Source organism: Protopterus annectens, chromosome 9.part0 (assembly GCF_019279795.1).
Source record: "Protopterus annectens isolate FY-2018-M chromosome 9.part0, PAN1.0, whole genome shotgun sequence".
NCBI classification, from domain to species: Eukaryota; Metazoa; Chordata; order Ceratodontiformes; family Protopteridae; genus Protopterus; species Protopterus annectens.
Genome location: NC_056743.1, coordinates 178,201,660 through 178,222,736, shown reverse-complemented (window position 1 = coordinate 178,222,736; position 21,077 = coordinate 178,201,660). Strand labels below are relative to the sequence as shown.

Here is a 21,077-nt window from a genome sequence, read left to right as displayed (position 1 = left end):
CTAAGGGTAATGCTGCTCAATGCCAGAAGTCTAAACCTCAAGATGCACGCTCTCGAAGCCCTCCTCAGTATGGAGAACATCAATGTCTGTGCAGTGACTGAAACCTGGTTCAAGGCTACTGAGAGCACCCCAGCACTATCGGGTTTTACCTCATATCATGCTTTCCGGCCCCAAAACTTGGACCGAACCACAAAAGGAGGGGGAGTATCCATATTCAAAGATACCCACACCTCCAGGTTAGTGGCAACGCACGAAGCATCGGAGACCATCCAGGTGCAACTAACCATAGGCAAAACTGCCCTACAGTTTGTAGCATGCTACAGACCACCCTCTCAAACTCAGGAACCCCACACAGCCTTCCTGAAGACACTGGAGAGTATGAATGTCTCTCCAAATACCATCATATTGGGAGACTTCAACTACCCAAACATAGACTGGGAACATTACTCAAGCCCCAACACCCTAGCCCAAAGGTTCCTAGAATTCATAAACTCAAATGCGATGGAACAACTAGTCACCATTCCCACAAGAGGAGATAATATACTAGACCTGATCATCACAAACATGGGGACAAAATGCTCCACACCGGAAGTATACCCCTCATTGGTGAGATCAGACCATAAATTAATCTCACTGGAAATCCACATCCCGCCCCACCCCTGCACAAAGACCACAGTGAAGAACTTCTCAAAAGCCAACTTCACACTTCTTATGACTGAAGTGGTATCCTTCAAGGCCCCTGGGCCAGTGGAAACCACAACCCACACTGCTGAATCCTTTACAAATGCCTTCTACGGGCACCTTCAAGAATGCATGGATCATGCAATCCCAAATAAAACCAAGACCCATTCCCCCAAGGGCAGGCGCCCGGTCTGGTGGACCCCAGCCATAAACAAACTTTACAACAGGAGGAGGAAGCTACTACATGACAGAGCAAAATCCCTAAAAGGGAAGGCATCTCTGATCAGTACTAGCAAAAAACTACGATCACTCATAAAACCATCCAAGGCCAACTGAGAAAAATCACAAAAGACAATCACAAGGCCTTCTTTAGCTATGTTAGAAACCTGGGTGGAAACTCCCAGATATGCTCAGAGTTAGTCCAAAATGACACAAAATACACTGAACCCACAGACATTGCCAACATCCTGGCAGACAGGTTCAGTGCAAATTTCTCCTCCCCCTCCCCCCCAAAAGGAGAAATATCTATCCCAGCAGAGTGTAGCCTCCCCTAACATCTCAGATGCCCAGGTGAGAGCCGCCCTCTCTAAAGCTAAAAACACAGCATCAATGGGACCGGACGGTGTCCTGGGCTGTGTGCTACATGAACTCCAACAGGAACTAAACCCACACATAAGGCTGCTGTTTAATCTTAGCCTTACTACAAGATACGTACCCAAAGAGTGGCGTAAGGCAACAGTGGTCCCACTCCACAAACGCAGTGCTTCTACGGACCCTGGAAATTACCGCCCCATAAGCTTGACGAGCCTGGTCTGCAAAGCTATGGAGAGGATCATTACGGAACTCATAAACAAAGACATTGGGGACCTACAGACATTGGATCCTACCCAGTTTGGCTTTGTCAAGGGCAGATCCTGCCTTTTGAACTTGGTCGACTTTTTTGAAACAGTCACTAAGGCCATTGATGAGGGCAAGGCAGTTCACACAGCCTACCTTGACCTTGCAAAAGCCTTCGACACAATACCCCACTTGGGCATCATAGACAAACTCACCAGCTTAAATGTAAACCCATATGTCACAAGATGGGTTGCAAACTGGCTCAAGGACAGAACCCACAGGGTCAGAGTTGCTGGAGCTATGTCAGACTCTAAGCCGGTCACAAGCAGTGTCCCACAGGGCTCAGTCCTGGGACCCCTCTTGTTCGGCATTTATTTTTCCGAGGTGCAGGCAAACATAGGAGGATTGTGGCTGACAAAGTTCGCAGATGACTGCAAACTGGGCGCCATAATTGATACTCCAGCGGACACAAGCATCCTTCAGAGAGGCCTCATAGAAATGGATAATTGGTGCCAGAGCCATGGCCTTAAGCTGACCACCAAAAAAATGTATAGTCATACCCTTTGGGAAAAACAAGGTACCCACAAATTACCACATAGGTGGTAATCCATTAAGTACGGAAGAGGTAATCAGGGACCTAGGGACCCAGGTTGACAGTAACCTCTCATTTGACACTCACATTGCCAAAGTGGTTAGGAAGACCTTCTATATTGCCCACTTTATCATGAAGGGATTCACATCTAGATCAAGAGAGGTCATTGTGCCCCTGTACTCTTCTCAGGCCTATGATTGAGTACAATGCCCCATTTGGGATGCATCTTACCCGACACCTGCAGCAGTTGGAAAGACCTCAAAAGTTCCTCACCAAGAGGATAAAGGGTCTCAAACATATGTCATATGCTGCCCGACTGAAGAAACTCTAGCTCTATTCAGTCGCATACCGCCTACTCAGAGGTGATCTGTGCCTGACGTACAAGGCCATGTCCAATCCGGAATTAATGGACATGCTCCACCTCAGAAAATCCAAATCCATCAGAGCCAGAGAGCAAGACACTTGAACCTCAACACAGAAATAAATAGAACGTGCTGGGGGGACAGATTCATAACCCAGAGGCTCCCTACACTCTGGAACGGAATCCCAATCCATGTTAGACGGAGCCCCTCACTAACTCTAATCAAGAGAAATCTTGACGAGTGGATGGGAGATCGTAGGTTTACCCCGGGGGTCATCTGTGTCACTACTAGACAGAGGCACAGTAAACTAAACCCTAAATGGGCGTAGTATTCTCATCCTAAGGGGTGGTGAAAGCCACACACACACTGGTTAGGCTTATAAATGCCCTAGAGCAGATAGCCTAGTACGAACCTATGATTGGAAGGAATCTACCTCTCCTTTCCTACCTACACCCACCGGGGTTCCTCAAGGTTCAGTACTAGGTCCCCTGCTCTTTAACATATTTACCACCACTTCCACCTCTCTATCCCTGAAGCCTCCATCATCCAATTTGTAGACGACTCCACCATCTCCTCAGCCTCCTCACCCCTCTGAACTGCTACTAAAAACCCAACTTGCCTTTTCCAAAACAGAATCCTGCGTGAAAGCCAATCACCTTGCCCTAAATGCTACAAACAAAACTAATGATCTTTACCCCAACTAGAAACTCCACTTTAGACAGAAACCTGTTCTGCATTACAAGCCAAAATAAAACTCCATTAGAAATAGTCTCCTCAACCAAACTCCTAGGCATCATTACTGATGAAAACCTAAAGTGCGACTCCCATGTGTACTCTGCTATCAAGAAAACCCATAAAAAAACTTGTCCCCTATACAAACACAACCGTTATCTCAGCCCCTCCACCCGACAAACACTTGCAACTGCCTTCCTCCTCCCATCGTATGGTGCTCCCCTATTTACCAACCTCCAACTAGGCCTGCGCTCCAAACTGGATACCTGCTACCACAAAATTAGCAAATTCACTACCAACTCCAAAAGTTCATCTCATCACTGCCACTCACTACTCATCCTCAAATGGTTAGAACTTCCATACTACCTTAGCTATCTGCAATTTACTAATACCCACAAGCTTATCTTCAAATCATCTGACTGCCCATCTCTAGCCACAGCACTAATACCCTACACTCCCGCTCCCTAAGATCAGAAAACCAAAACCTGCTTCAAGTACGCAGCCCCTCTCATCCCCCAGGCCAACTACTACTAGCCTGCACAATAGCCAAACTTTGGAACCCTCTCCTTTCTCACATATGCAACATGCCCAACCATAACAACTTCCAACCCCACCTCTTCTCACAGCTATCCTCCAAATGGGAATGTCCCTCTCATGCTCCTACCTAACGTACCGCCTTCAATTTTGTTTTCTGTCCATTAACACGACAACCTAATGAACATTTTCTCTGCCAGCCTGGTTTAAATGTGAATAAGATTTCCTATTCTACTAATGTTATCCAATACTTCGGACTGAATATTGTCTATCAATAGTAATATAATGTAAACTTACATATATGTAAAAGGGCTTTGTATTAGAACATTACCCCACCGCGATTTTCGCACAGGAATGGGCATGGCCTGCATGACTGACAGGGCAAAAATATGGTTGAGTGACAAGCCATGCAGATTATCCAGGGACCTGTTGAACATTCATTCTGAATATTCCATCTGTGACAGTTTGTTGCTGGGTTTTCTCCCCCCAATTTTTTTATTTTTAAATTTTCGATGTACAGAAGACACAATGTTGCCGTTCTTGAAATACGGCCATTGCAAGCTAGTTATTAATTAAGAGATGTAAGGACAGGTTCAAGTATTAGTGGGACCGAAGGGCAGTATGTACGCAGTACTTTACACCCCCATACTAACGTGCTTTTAAATTGCTTTTGCAGGGGGGCAAGACCCCCCCTGCACCCCCCCACCTTTTAGTGAACATGGAAGTCAGTAAATAATGGCACACATTTTAGTTTCACAGTTTGCATTCTTTTGAAATTCATGCTAACATAAAAGTTGTAAACTTAGCAACTTTCTCAGTTTATAAACGCAGATAGTACTTAAATTATCTCCCTATGTTTCGTACTTTGCCCCCCATTCTATTAGGCTTTGTTAAGATTTTGGGCGTTAAAAGATTGAGAGGTATGTGTGAGTGTTAACAACTGGAACTGTACTTTAAACTTTACGGTTCCAGGTTTGTACCTCTCATCTTTGTTACCGCAATCCACTGTCTCCCGAAATAAATGCAGTCAGACATTGTAAATACAAAAATCACATTTTGAAAAATACATATCTGCAGACCAACAAAATGACATGGAGAATTCTTTGTCATAAAGGGAGAGGTACCGCAAATAAATACTGGATGTCAAACAGCTAAGAAACAGTAAGAATTAAAACAATAATTAAGAATAATTAAAATAATACAAGTAAAGACATCTACCATGTGCGTTCCTGCATAGCTCTCAACTAACACAGGGACAAATCTCAACAGAATCAGGGACAAATATGAAAATATTCAGGGACAATCAGGGACATTTTTAAAACATTAGCACTATTAACTTGAGACAACGCCAAAATAAGATAATGTGAATTAATATACAGTTTCTGAAGTAGAAAAAAGTGTATACAACTCTAATTATTGTCATTATTTAAAGTATAATTCACCACCTTTTCTCTGCAAGTCACCAGTTTTAGGAGGGATTAAGAGGGACAGAGATAAAATTTGAGTCAAAATCAGGGACAGCTGAGAGGTATGTGTTCCTGCACAGAGGGCTACACATAGGTGTATGTTCTGTAGAATACATAAGTGGCATATATCCAACTACACTGTTTTCCATATTCTATTTGGTGACGTTGGGTATCTCATGTTTACTCACAGTAAGACCAGCAATTACAGGGAAATAGGGTTGCCACCTTTTCAAATGGCCAAAGTGGGACATTTTTGGTACAAACATCAGATTTTACAGGCCGACACATACCCACGGTCAGTACAAAGGTTAGAACTTAACTTTTTTGCCTAAATAAAAGCTTATTAGTGTAGCATTTTATTTGCTTATTGTTTCTTATACCTGCGGTAGTGGTGCTACGGTAGTGTTGTCGCCTCACAGTAAGACGTAGTCCCGTTCGATCCTCAGCTAGAGCGTCTTGTGTGTGGAGGCATGCGTGAATGGGCGTGCCTTTGTTGAAGGTTGTGCGTCAGGGCTGGTAACTCGGCACGTAAAAATCCACTACCAAACATTAGCGGACCAGAGTTCTGCTGTGGCGACCCCTAAGGGATAAGCCGAAAGACACAACAACATTCTGTTTCTTATAACATTTAGGTGTTTTAGATACCGAATAAATGTTTTATGAAACTATTGCATAAAATTTAGGAAATTATTTTGTCCTAAAATCTCAGGACGCTTGCCATTTTTACAATTTTTTGTCAGGACACAGCTGCCCAAAGAGGGACTATCCCTCGCAATGTGGGACAGGTGACAACCCTACAGGGAAACGTACATTACTGGACGGGGTTTGGGCGGTCTTTACTACTGCGCATCTGGTGTGGTAATGTTCTAATACAAAACCTGTAAAAGTAATGTATGTATGAAAAGTTTTTTGTGTGTGTGTGGAGCATTTCTCTCAGTGCCAACACTAAAAACGGGTCGACATGGCCCAGTGGACAATCCCAGTCAACAAATGCAAATAAATCAATAAAAATATACTTGTTCGCACAACGCAGAAGCTGCAACGATAGCGTTCTGCCTCACAACAAGAGGTCCTCCTGTTCGATTCACGGCCGGACTGCCTTCTGTGTGGAGTCTGTAAGCCCTCCCCGCTCTGAAAGACATGCGTGAATGGGCGTGCCTTCGCTGAAGGTCGGGCGTCTGGCTGGCAACTCGGAACCATAAAAAATCTACCGACCCCTAACCGAGAAAAGTCGAAAAGACAAACAACAACATTTGTACACACAACACGAATAAACAGAGAGGAACTATATTGGTGCTCAAGGCTAGTGAACACCGAAAATGTTTGTCCTGGTTAAAGCTACAGGATAGAAAAATGCAATTGGGATCATTATCTCTACGGCAAATCCAACATACCAAGGGCATATGAAGACATACTCTACAGAGTACATTCTCTTCTTTGCATCACTCAAAAACATCGTAGTTTTTTTCCAGGGCAATTTTAGGGTTGCCACCTTTTCAAATGCTCAAAGTGGGACATTTTTTTGTAGAAATGTCTGATTTTGCAGGACAAAGCATGCCCATAACCAGTACAACAGACAAACCTTCATATTTTACCAAAATAAAAGCTTGTTCTTGTAGCATTTGAGTTGCTTATGCTATTTCATATAACATTGTGGTGCTTCAGATAAAAAAATAAAATAACTGTTTTATGAAACTATTAAAGAAAACCTAGGAAATACTTTTGTCCTAAAAATCTCAGGACATCTGTCATTTTTTCACAGGACACAACTGCCAAATGAGGGACTGTCCCTGCAAAGTGGGACAAGTGGTAACCCTAGGCATTTTATGTCTACAACTGTCTAAAGTAATCCCTATAAAACAGGTACATGACTAAAGACTAATGTAAGAAATTTGAAGGGGAAAAACTCACAATGATGAAATGTGTACATTCATTAAACGGGCGGTGAATGGACAACGATATGAAAGTTGTCCCATTTTTTTAAATACCAGCTGGGTTGTGAGGGGACGGCAATAAAAACGCGTTTGAGTGCACAATGTCATTTTCTGGGTACGCCCACGTGAAACCATGCCAGTTACACCCACAACCCTTTGTAAAGAAACACCCGTTGTTAATCTGCTTCTTAATACCCATAAGTGCACTACTTCGCTGAAAAAGGAGCATAAATTGCTGAGGCTGCCTTCCTGCGTGGGAGTTTTTGCAGCATAAATATTTATAAATTTAGATGTACGAACCAGCCTTACGTCAGAAAACTGCAAAATAACTTAAAGCAACTTACCCGCTGATCAATAATTAACGTGAACCCACAATCCAAATTCTAGCAGCCCTACGGTAAAAGAAGAGACTATCCTCCAGCTTTCACTGTTGCGTTCAATAAATACGGTCAATCGCACAACTGGCTCCACCCTGTAAGGCCTTCCTAGGAGTGGTGTCTTACGCGTCCCGAAAAAAAAAAATTCACACGTGACACCCCAAGTTATCCGTGAATATACCCCGCAAGTCTTAAGGCTGCTGCTATCAATTTCTGTAAATTATGACGTGTTTATCTTCTGACAAACACAAGCTTCGAAAGAATCTTCCATTTGTGCTATACTCTAAAGAATGTCATACTGATGCAATGCACATTAAGTACACATACAAAGGCAATAAACAGCCATGTCCTGTTACGGTGCCTTTTATCACTCTTACAGACCTTTTTTTCCCGTTAGATTTAACAGACGAACATACATGGACTATTTTAAGCACTAGCGCATCTTTCTTTTTATTTTATCTGGAGGGGAGGGGTGGAGAGGAATATCGCTGTATTGTAAATTCAAATTACCCACGATTTTTCAAACATTGCTTAGTTTTGGGCGGAATTGGGGTAACTGCCACCTGTCAAGAGTGTCAGCCTATCGACGAGTAGAGTTTCTTCTCCTTGGCGTACCTTTCGTTTTGGTAAGAGTATGTGTTACTGCAGGCCGTATTACTGATTATACTTTAACTGTTCAAAATATTTTGATAAAAATTATTCGGGGACAGACAGACGTTCAACAGCATTTTTCTGTAATATTTAACAGCCATTTAAAATTATAATATGACATCAGATTGTGCATCAGTTAGCAATTTATGTACGAAAGTATACAAGTCTAATAACTTTTAATTGATTGTAATTCTCCCTAACTTATCACAAAGTCAACATTTTTACAAAAGAAGACAAATATATCAGACAGACTCGGGTAGGTTTTGCAAAATTCGGGAAAATAGTGCTCTCGGCAATTCTCCAAATTACCCGAGTGCGTTTTACAGGTGAATATGCGACGCCTTCCTGATGGTGCATTTTCACTGATAATGAAAGCAATAATGCCTAATATGCTATGTGTTGCTGTGTAAATAATGCCCGCCCAGGGGTGATATGAGGACTCTACATGGTGTAGACTACACCCCTGGAAGAGTGCAATTTACACAGCAGCACACACCCTTTCCGGGCATTGTTGCGTTTAGAGAATGGGCTGTACCTAACTTTGTTACATTTTAGTGTCTTATTTATTTATTTTTAATACTATATTATTTTTTTTAATATATTTTTGATGTAAAATAGTTCATCCGCCTAATGTTTCAAACTTGCATACATAAATGGCATTGGAAGAAGTATTTTACATCTGCAATATAACATTTTCAAAAAAATATTAAGATATTTACTTCATTTTTTTATTCCTAAAACGTATGGTTTGTTGCCAGTCATTGGGGATTGAAGTCACTAAATAATTACATACATCTGAGTTTCAGACTTTATTTTCTTCAGAAAATGCATGTTAACACAAATCCTGTTATTCAAGCAACTTCCTAATTTTCTAAGAGCAATATTTAAAGTCTGTTCCTATTTTTGAGCCTTTGTGCCCCCCTTTATTTCAGGCTTTATCGAGATTTCTTGAAGTAAGAGGTTGAGAGGTATGCATCTGTGAACTGCTGTTGCCGACACTACTTGATCACTCTCACACCACACACACACACACACACACACCAGCTTTCATGCATGCATATAAAAATGTAAACACACACACACACACACACACATCTTTCTTTTTTGTTTGTTTTACTTTTACACTCACTGAACAGCAGAAGTACTGCTTAGAGAGTGTAAAATAATAGTTTGATCTCACTCTTCCTTTCATGCACGCATACACTCACACAGACTCGTGTAAATGCACACATAAAGGCACACACTTTTCAATTTTTTTTCATTATCTATTTTTCTTTTTTAGTTTACATTCTGATAACAGAAAAAGATGCTGCTTAGCGAGACCAAAATAATGGTGGCCATTAGCTTTTTTTCAGTCCGAGCTCCTTGGCAGCTTAATATGCTGCAGTGAAGAAGTGGACTAGTTTTTCAGCTGGCATTACCTGTAGATTTACACCCTGCTGGAGATCATTCATTCTCAAACCAGGGTGCAGATGTACAGGTCGCCCCTTCTCTCAGAATTTTTTAACAAATATCCATGGTAAATGATACTGAATTATATTGAATCGTATTTCATCAAATGTTGGGTCTTTCGGCTTTTCTCGGTTAGGGGTCGCCACAGCAGAACTCCGGTCTGCTAATGATTTGCAGTAGATTTTTACGTGCCGAGTTGCCGGCCCTGACGCACAACCTTCAACGAAGGTACGCCCATTCATGCATGTCTCCACACAGAAGATGCTATAGCTGTGAATCGAACAGGACGTCTTACTGTGAGGCGACAATGCTACCGCATCACCACAACCACCACAGTCAAATAAGTTTTTTTAATATGAAAAAAGACAAAAAAACAGTAATCATAGAAGGCACTTCTTAGTTGAAGCCATTAGGAATTGCTCCACCTTTCCCCCACTTGTTCCACATTATGAATGGCAGCATTCCACAATTTTGGACATAGAAAGTTGAGAGATGTGTATGTGTTAGTTGCACTGTAGTTACTAATAATTATAGACTTTACCTATTTTTTCCATCTGTTGCCTGCCATTAAGTTTGATTGCTTCATAAACAATTAAATCAGCATAGTATTTAAAGTTGTTTCCCTGTACCATTTTGTTCATAGGGTGTTACTAAGCTACCGACCACTCAGGTTCTGACAAGCCTAGTCATGCATCCCAGACCATTTGAGTCCCAAGAATCATGGGTATCTATAGGGGAAGGCATGTTAGTAGGGGTGTTAGGTTGATCATTTTTTTTTAATGAGAGTCTCTATCCATAAGGGACATGGGGGCAGACCATGAGTAAATTTACTATTTCCCCTTCCAGTTATCAAGGTTTAGTTTGAATAGGCTCAGAAATTAACTGTTTTACATGGATGAGAAGCCTATTCCATAGTATGGGGATCCTTAGGACACATATCTGTCTCAACAGCACATTCTGTTTATGTCACAAGTGAAGTTCAGATCCACAGATCTATTATTTTTGGTACTGTTTGTTTTGTGCGTGTATAACATATCCATGAAGGCCAGGTCGGAGGAAGCCCTATAAGCTAGGCAAAGATACCCTGTTTGCACACTGTATGAGACTAAATAGAGAGACAAAGCCTTTAGGCAATCAGTTTAGGGCAGGGTATTCATGCTCTGCATTCTCCTGGTGGGAAACCTTTGTGGGCATTCCAACTGTTGTAAGTGGCTGGTTAGATATATGCCAAAGGGAGCATTGTATTCAATGGCAGGTCTGATAAGAGCTGAGTAGAGGGGTACTGTAATTTCCTTGTACCTGGATGCCATACCTTACCTGTAAGTTGGGCGACACAGAATGGTTCTCTTACTATGTGCTAAGTTGCTGTTTACATATATTCCCAGATCTCTTACTACTAGGCTGACTCTCTAGGGGTGTTTGATCAATGGAATAATTAACCTGAGTTGGCAGTTTGCCAAAGGGCATTATAATGCATTTGTTTGGCATTGAGTTTTAGACCATGGCTTTGGAACCAGTTATTTCTCTGTGTTAATCCCTCTTGCAGCAAGAGTTTGGTGTCTTGGGGAATCTATAATAGTTCCCAACTTACAGTCATCTGTGAACTTGGTGAGCCAGACGCCTTGAATGTTAGCCTTGATTTTCGAGAATTAGGTGGCAAATAAGAATGGGCCCAGCATGGAGCCCTGGAGTACTCTGCTGGTGACTGGTCTCTTAGTAGATGTGGTCTCACCAATTCAGACTTCTTGGGTCCCGTCTGTGAGCTAGCCAGAAATCTGGAGGGTTATACCAGGATTTATAACTAGCTCAGAGAGCTTGTCAATAGTGCCTGAGTGGGGTATTGTATTGAATACCTTGGCTAGGTCAAAATATGCAATATGTATTGTTTTACCCTCATCCACTTCCGTGGTGACCTTCTCAAAGAAGTCTAACAAGTTAAGTGGGCATGACTTTCTCTTAACAAAGCCAAAATGGGATGCATCCAGTGTCAGTACATTGTGAATGTCCTTGTTAATCATTTCTATGATACTTCATTCCATGGCTTTGCATATTAGACTTGTTAGACGAATGGGTCTCTAGTTCCCCGTGTTGGTAGATGGTCCACCCTTGTGGAGGGGAATGATTTGTGCAGTCCTCTATTCACTTGGAATATAGCCTGTTTCAGGGCTCCAGCTGAAGAGTACCTCAAGTGGTCCTGATGGGTCATGTTTTAGACTGTTCAAGAGGTAACTGGGGATGTTGTCACAACCCATGCAGGCGGTGTGCTTGGCTTTAGCAAGTGCTGCCAGTACCTGGTCCTGGTAATAGTTGGGGTAGTATGTTGGAGGGGATTTCACCTAGCAGAGCTGGCGGGGAATGGGGGGAGGTGTAGTTTGAACTGAATTTATCAGCCAGTAGATTTTCTTCTGTGTCACCCTGACTGGTGAACATGGCACCATTCACCACCAGTTCAGCACAATGCTGTGCGTTACCTTTAAGGTTCAAAACATAGCTGAAGAAGGCCTTGTAATTTTCCGTAGCCTGCAAGGCTATCCTGACCTCATAGTTGTCCTTGTTGGACTTAATTAGCTCTCTTTTTTTCTTGTTCAATTGTTTACGAGAGCACTTGTTTTTAAGGGAATTGCTCTTCATGGTTTTGGGCATGAGTTTTTTTCTTTTATCATACACTCTGTTTAGGCTAGGATTCCACCAGTGGATTTGTTTTTAGTGTTTATTTGGGGTTTACTTCTGGTAGGTATGGCAACCCCTATGCAGCTATTCACATGTTTGTATAAAGAGTCTGTGAATAATTTTGCATAGGTAGTTGTGGTCTTGGGGTTAGGAGGAATCTTGAATTTTGACAAACTGTTAAGATAGGATGTAATCTGCCTTATAATAGTTCCCGTTACTGGTTTAGCTGACTCTTTCAGGTTGATTTTTACTTCAAAACAAAGAGCTATGTGAGTATCAGTGAACTTCTTATTGTAAAGATTTCATCTGAGACAGTACTTGTAATTTACTCTCCAAGAAAGGCAATGACTGCAGTTGAAGAAAAGCTGAAGTGTATGAAAGCGATACATGTTACAGTTAGACAAAACTGACAACAGTTAGGTACTAGCAGAATAGCAGTCATGTAATAGAAGAAAGTCAGCATATGCTTTGATCCCAGGTACATAAACCAGTGGATGAAAAAGGAGCATTAACCACTTCAAAACTATTGAAGAGATAATAGCAACTACTGAATGCTAGATATTTTTTTGCTTTATACAAACCCATGGTTTAGCAAATCAAGGTGGACAGACCGAGTTCCAAATCATGTCATTTTAATATACTCTTGGAATTTTGTAACAGATTCTTAAGGCTACCTTTTAGTATCTTATCAGCCCTAGAGGTGCTCTTGAGGGCAACAGCAATGAAAGCTGAAGGACTGGATGGCATAGTCAGCATAATTGATGACATTCTTATTTGGGATGCTACAAAGCAAAAACATGATCTACAACCAATAAATTAGATGGTAGAGTGACGCCTCAATGTTTGAAAGAATGCATTATGCACAAGTACAAAAATGCATGGTCTCTGTGGCTGTCAGAAATTCCCTAATTACATTTATGATAAAAGCATTACAGTGGAGTCTGAATATAAGCCACTTTAAAGAGTCTTCAGGAAATCCTTGAATAAACATGTAATACATCTATACAGAATACTGCTATCTTTACAGAAATATAGCTTGAATGTAAATTACAAAGCTGATAAACTCGAGCACATTGCTAATACTTTGAGCAGAGTATATCTAAATGAGTGTAAAGAAGATTTACTAGAAAAGATTCAGAACTGCTTTTGATTGTGTCACATTTTATAATGATAGCAGAGAAACTACAGAAGCAAAACATTTACACTAGCAATGATGGAGATTCAGTAATTTGAGGGAGATGTCATTATGACACAATACTTCTATTCATCTGTAAGAAGGTATGTTTTTGCGCCAATACGAATAATAACACAATTTTTTGTTAAACAACAAATAAACTACCAGTCAACAGGACAAGAATATCAAAATCATCAGGAAGAAACTAAATTATGAACAACAATATAGTCTTAAAATAGCAAAGAAAAAGCTGCTATAAGACAATTGACTAGCTACATAACATAATCATCAACATAATAATAAATTGCAAAACAATTTATATTAACTTCATGGAAATATGTTTTCTTCTTCTTCTTCTTCTTTTGGCTTTTCCCAGTTAGGGGTCACCACAGCAGATCACCTGTCCGCTCATGATTGGCAATGGAGTTTTACAGTGTCTAGTTGCCAGCCCAGTGCCCAACCTTCCTCAGAAGGCACACACATGTATGCACTCATGCCTAGGGCCAATTTAGAGTGTCCAATCCACCTACAGCATGTCTTTGAGATGAGGGAGGAAACCGGAGCACCCGGAGGAAACCCACGTGACCACAGGGAGGACATGCAGACTCCACACAGAAGGCACCCCAGCCGAGGATCGAACCGGAGAACCTCTTGCTGTGAGGTGCCAACGGTAACCGCTGCACCACCGTGGTTGCCCCTTCATGGAAATATGTTATCTAAGATACTAAAACACATCATGGCATAAGTAAATGCAATAGAAGATTACATGCTTCCATGTGCTTTGTTACAATGTGTGTGCAAATACAACAGTTAGGATAGCAGTAGCACTGTAAACTTTGTGGCATGTTTGAAAAAAAAAGAGAAAGTGGAACTCATACTCCTTGCCATTCTTTCACTGCCTTGGCTAAAGCTAGGAGTATACCAGTGTCCGTATAAAAATCTGTATTTTCTCCTATGTGCTGGCATTCAGAAGTTTCTTGAAGTACAGTTATGTAATGCCAAGTGTTAATCTGTGATTGCTTTCCTTGAACTCTGTTTGCGAAACATGGTGCACCACATGAGGTTTTATCTGATAGTGCCTCTCTGCTCTTACAAAGTTTATAGTTTTGTCAAAGGTCTGACATTTTCTGTTGCATCCTATGTTTCCTCAGTCCAATGCACAAGCTGAAAGAATGGTCCAAACTGTGAAAAACATGCTAAATAAATGTATTTTTAGTCAGCAAATTACAACTTGACAATTCTAGAATACAGAAACATAACACTACAGTCTATATGATTGTTATAAACACATTTACTTATCGGCCAATATCTTAAATCAAAATTGCCTACACAATTTTCATTACTTGTACCAGGAGGTAAGCAGACTGCAATAGAACTATTACAGAAAAGACAATAAAACAGGAAATTGACTCTAACAACTCAATTAAGAACCTTTTGTTGTATTTTAACAGAAGGAGAAAAGAGAATTTGGCAATAACAAGGAAGGGAAAAACAGAATGAAGTAATAACTGGAAAATCTTGTTTTGGTAGCCATATACAGATGAAAGCTACTCTGATTTCTCCAAGCTTATATTAGTTCAAAGACAAATATACACATCTACAGCAGAAGCAAAATATTTTTTATCTAAACTACGAGATCTACAGATGCATCCAGATGTTTCACTGCAAAATTAGAACTCTGATAGAGATATGTTGAAGTCTTCATTGTGAATGTCTGGTCCTGAATTGTTTTCAGGCTCTTTAGTATGTGCCCCTTTAAAGTGAGACTCATTTTGTTGTTGTGTCTTTCGGCTTTTCCCAGTTAGTGGTCACCACAGCGGAACTCCGGTCCGCTAATGATTGGCAGACTGCCTGTGACAATGTGAGGTATTGCCAGCTATGCCAGGAGAGGTAGTGCAATGGATGTGTAACATATGCAAACACAGATAGCTGGAATTTTGTAAATAATTATATGTTATTCATACATCAAACTGATTTGTATAGATATTTATGTTGAAACAATGTATTTGTAAAGCTGTTTGTGTTAAAAAAATATATCAACACTGTGCCATGCGGGACAGAAAAAGCTATATACATGCATTATTATAACTGTTTATATGTATATATCTTAACAAAGGATACCAAAAGATAAGCGGTTAATCTAAAACTTTGAAAATAGTTTGAAATTAAATTACCTGGCTTAAACCATAACAATTGTATCCTACAGTTCCCAATGCAACCAGAGACAGACAGTCTGTACTAGGAAGCTTCCTGCATTGTCATTGGGGTGAAATAATTGCTACTCTGGAAGGGTGGAGACTTGAAATTGTTTTATGACATCTAGGAGCTGCAGCAGATATTAGGAAATCTGTGTGTGTGTGTGTGTGTGTGTGTGTGTGTGTGTGTGTGTGTATTATTGACACACAGGTTCATAGGTAGGTACTAGGGTATTGGCCCAAGGGCCTAAGTAAGCCTAGCCAACAAGGTTCCCTGGCTTACGCCACCCAAGAAAGTTAATTTCCTGTGCCCCTGTTGAGCAGAGCCACAGAAGTGATTCCCAGAGTGTATTTCCTATTTCCCATCCACTTATCAAGATTTTTCTTGAAGAGTGCTAATGAGGAACTTTGCTTGACATAGATGGGCAGCTTGTTCCAGAGTATAGGAAATCTCTGGGACAGGAATCTATCTCTCCAACATATCCTGTTTATTGTGGTAACAAGGTTTAGGTCCCTAGAGTGTGTAGATCGGAGGGATTGGGATTTCTTTAGGTGTAGCATGTCCAACAGCTCAGGGTTTAACATAGCTTTATATGTTAGGCAGAGATCTCCTTGAAGTAGGCGATATGCTACAGAGTAAAGCTGGATTTTTTTGAGACAGTCAGTGTAGGGCATCTGTTTGAGGCCAGTAATCCTCTTTGTGAGGTACTTCTGTGGCCTTTCCAGCTGCTGCAGATGTCTTGTGAGGTACATTCCAAAAGGGACGTTGTACTCTACAATGGGTCTAATGAGTGCCAAGTAGAGGGGAACAATGACCTCTTTTTTCCTGGATGAGAACCCTTTTGTGATGAGGTGTGCCACATAGGATTTCCTGACTACTGTGGCGATGTGATTATCAAAGGAGAGCCTACTGTCCACCTGGGTCCTAAGTTCTCATCACATATTCGGCGTTAAATAGACTGCCGTTTATGTGATAGTTCATGGGTACAGAGTTTTTACCTAAGGGGATGATAATGCATTTTTGGCACTGAGCTTGAGGCCATGCCTCTGACACCAGGTATCTGTCTTGGTGAGGCCCTTCTGTAGGATGTCCACATCATTTGGGGACTTGACTGTGGCTCCTAGTTTGCAGTCATCTGCAAACTTCATTAGCCAGAGGTCTTCTGTGTTAACCTGTACTTCAGAGAAGTAGATACCAAACAGAAGAGGTCCCAGGACTGAACCCTGTGGTACTCCACTTGTCACTGGTTTGAAGTCAGATTTGGAGTCTGCAACTTTACAGTGTGGGTTCTGTCATTGAGCCAGTTGGCAACCCATCTTTTGACATAGGGATTTATACCTAGTTTAGTGAGTTTAGCTATAATTCCAGAATGGGGGATGGTGTCGAAAGCCTTGGCGAGGTCAAGATAGGCTGTGTGAACCACCCTACCCTCATCTACGGCTTTGGTGACTGCCTCAAAGTAGTCACCCAGGTCCTGAAGGCATGATTTGCCTTTAACAAACCCGAACTGGGTGGGGTCCAGAGTTTGGAGGTTACCAATGTCTTTGTTTATGAGTTCCATGATGATACATTCCATGGCCTTGCAGACCAGGGTCATCAGGCTAATAGGGTGATAGTTCCCAGGATCAGTGGTGTCTCCCCTTTATGGAGTGGGATAACTGTTGCTGTGCACCATTCAGTAGGCACATAGCCTGATGTGAGACTATAATTGAACATGGTGCTTAGGTGGGGAGCCAGTTCGTTCTGAAGTTCATGTAAAACACAGCCTTGGATGTTGTCCAGTCCCATAGATGCTGTGTTTCTGGTTTTAGAGAGTGCAGCTTTTACCTGCCTAGATGTGATAATAGGGACTCTGCATTCTTCCTGTATAGATATGGGCCCTTTAGGGGGTGAGAGGGGGGTAAAGTTAGCACTAAACCTATCTGCCAGGATCTTGGCAATATCAGTTGGTTCTGTAATTTTCATACCGTTGTGCTGTAACTCAGTGCAGATCTGGGTGTTGCCATTGGGATTCTTGACATAGCTATAGAATGCTTTGTGGTTGCCCTTAGAATCAGTGGCAATTTTGTTTTCGTAGCTAACTTTGGAAGATCTTAAAAGAGATTTCAGCTTCTTACTGAGGCTGACCAGGGAGCTCCTCCACTCATGGGATTTTACTCTCTTTTGCAACAGTTTCTTCCTTCTGTTGTAGAGTTTGTTTATGGCAGGGGACCACGAGATTGGCTTCCTTTTTTTAGAGGATAGCATCTTGGTTCCGTTTGGGATAGCACAATCCATGCACTTGTGTAAGTGCTTATAGAGTGCATTTGTGTAGGATTCAGTAGTTGTAACTGTATTGTCCATCTGCATGGGTGTCATGAAGTTCACCACTTCTGTCTTAAGAAGCATGAAGTTGGCTTTGGAGAAATTTTTTACCGTGGTTTCCTTAATGGTGGGTGGGGGCAAGATGTGGATATCTAGGGTGATTAGCTTATGGTCAGATCTGACCAATGAGGAGTTGACTTCAGGTGTGGAATACCAGTCACTCATGTTGGTAATGAATAGGTCTAGGATATTGTTGCCCCTGGTGGGGGTGTGGATAAGTTGATCCAGAGCATTGGAATTTATGAATACTAGAAATCATTGAGTGAAGGAGTTGGTACATGAGTAGTTTTCCCAGTTAATGGTGGGATAGTTGAAATCACCCATTATTAGGGTGTTTGGTTGAACCCTAATATTTTACAGTATATCAAGAAAAGAGTGGGAATCCTGGGTCATGGTGGGGGATCTGTAGCAAGCTACAATTTGGATTGCAGTTTTTCCCAGAGTTAGTTGCACTTGGATAACCTCAGATGCATTATGCTGTGCAACTAGCCTGGAGGTGTGGATATCTTTAATGAATATGGACACACCTCTGCCTTTGGTGTTCTGGTCCAGGTTAGATGGCCAAAAAGTGTGGTATGAGTTATAGCATGGTAATGCAGGGGTGCTCTCTACAGCCTTGAACCAGGTCTCAGTCACTGCACAGATATCAATGTTCTTCATTTTAAGGAGTGCCTTGAGTGAGTGCATTTTGAGATTTAGACTTCTAGCATTGAGTAGTATTACCCTCAGTTTTTGCTTGCCTGTTCCTGTTACTGTGGTGAATTTGTCATTTGAACCTTGCCTAAAAAAGGCACTATAGGGGCGGCAAGACCCTTAGCCAGTATCCAGAATCCCAGGAACGACAGGTGCAGGCCATCGCTGGCAAAGCATTGTGGTCTGTCGACCATGTCGTCCCAGGCAGACAGATACTCCGGACAGCCTCTAGCCAAGGGGAAGCATAGGAACCAGATGTCAGATGGCCAGATGTATGTGATGTCATTCTCTAATCCATCACTAAAAATAATGTTTAATACTAGGTGAGACTGAAGTCTCAGAGCAGTCTGTTTTGGAACCTGACAAAGAAGGACCTATCACCTACTTTATCTTGCCTTGCTCTAGCAAGTAACCAGAGAGTAATAATTCTTAGATCGATCAGGAAAATATAATGAGATTTGTTAGGTATTTTTTTTCTGTAAATGTGTGAACATGTCCACCTGTGTTATTTTTAACATTTCCTGTGAATGAAACTCTGGTGTTTATTGTAAATAGATATTTAGTATTTTCATGTTCTTTTATTATTTATTATTAAATATATTTAAACTCTTCATCATGGTTGGTCTTTTAGAAAATATTTTAATCTCTGAGAATACTTATATGTATTTGGTGGCAGCTCTGGCAACTCCTAAAAGCGTAATCACATTGACCAAACAGTATTATTTGTATTAATATTAATTTCACTCAGTATAAATGGGTACTCTTGCAAGAGCCTTAGAGTAGCTGACATTGGAGTGTCTGGTGGCAGTGTAGCTACCTTATAGTCTGGGCAGAAGGGGGCATAGCTAGTAAGTCTGTGCAAACCATTCTCAGGTGTGTGTGTGTGTGTGTGTGTGTGTGTGTGTGTGTGTGTGTGTGTGTGTGTGTGTGTGTGTGTGTGTGTGAAAATCAAATCTGAAAGGGTATGTGTGTCAGCTGCTTGGAGCAGGGACACAAAGCACTGGTTTCACAGAGAGGGTTCTGGAGGACTTGGCTTGGACAATCAGCTGAGGACCCAACTCTACAGCTGTGCCATTAGGGAGTCTTATTGGGGATCTGTAGAGAGAGAGAGAGGACCCAGCCCCAGACTGACTGACTGTGCTCCCTGTTTGCTCTAAAGGGAAATTGTGCTTGATGCAGAGAGCTGCATCTAGAAAGTCTAGGTGTATCCGTTCTTGTTCCAAGTAAACATCCCTCTCCAGTGCCAGTGGTGAGGATTCAGGCTCCTTGATTACTGGCACAGAGCTAGGAAGTCACATATTGATGAGCTGTGGTGGGAGCTTAATTGAACTTCTGTAGCCTGTAGACAGTTGTCACTAAAGGTGTGTGTGCTGTCAGCAGCCACAAGGTAAACATTCAGAGTTTCATTTCACAACAGTTTTATTTTATTTTATTTTACTTATTTATTTTTGTTAGTTTAGTTTAGTCAGGGAAAGCAGACAAAGATGTCAGCAGAGGATTATGGCAAGCTGACAAAGAACCAGTTGGTGAAGGTGTCTGAAGCCAAAGGACTGGTGCATGCCATCCTAACTAAAGAGGAAATGATTTCACCCTTAGTCACAGCTCAGACCAGCAACCAGGAGGACAACCAGTCTGGTGATGGGGATTTGCAGCCCTCAGAAACAGGACAGTTCACCTTTTCTCAGAGGACTTAAAAACCCATCTGGAGTTAAAGATACTTGAACTGGAGCCCAAACATTTGGAATCAGAATCAGCAGAGTGACTATGGCAGGCGAAACAGATGGAATTAGACTCAGCAGAGAGACTGTGGCATTTGGAGGCTGAAGGAAATGAGATACTGCAGTGTTTGGTGGCCATAGAAATTGATAAGCAGCATCAACATGAGAGGGAGAGGCTGACTGTTCACCAGGGTCATGGAGGTAATGGGGAAGGCAATAACCGAACCCCAGAAGAAATAAAGGTCAGTAAATTTCTTCCACAATTTACAGAGGATGATAATTTTGATAGTTTTATTCATATATTTGAAAGAGTATGTAAACAGTGTAATGTTGACCAATGGTTCTGGGTACGGTTCCTGACCCCTTTACTCTATGGTAAAGCTTTAACTGCTGTTTCCAAATTGTCTGATATTGATTGTTTAAACTATGATAAAGTAAAGAAATGTTTACTTGAATATTTTAAGTTAACACGTGAAACTTACAGAAAAAAAAGTTTAATGAGCATAGACACAAGGCAGATGAAAGTGTGTGTGATTATATTGCTGAGTTAAGGACTTATTTTCATAGCTAGCTGAGTGGCTGTCAGGTCACCATTTTTGAAGGGCTGGCAGACCTTTTGGTGAGGGAACAAGCCCTTAGCACTT

General features: G+C 41.5%; 1 protein-coding gene across 1 annotated transcript in view; it reads right to left on the bottom strand.

Annotated features, from left to right (window-relative positions):
• The window catches only part of CD59 (CD59 molecule (CD59 blood group)), a 499,932-nt gene extending 492,178 nt beyond the window's left edge, over nucleotides 1-7,754 (bottom strand). Inside the window, exon 1 of the mRNA XM_044082718.1 lies at nucleotides 7,483-7,754. The gene's annotated coding sequence lies outside the window, so the exon portion shown is untranslated. The remainder of the gene's footprint in view (nucleotides 1-7,482) is intronic.
• Nucleotides 7,755-21,077: the final 13,323 nt, after the last annotated feature.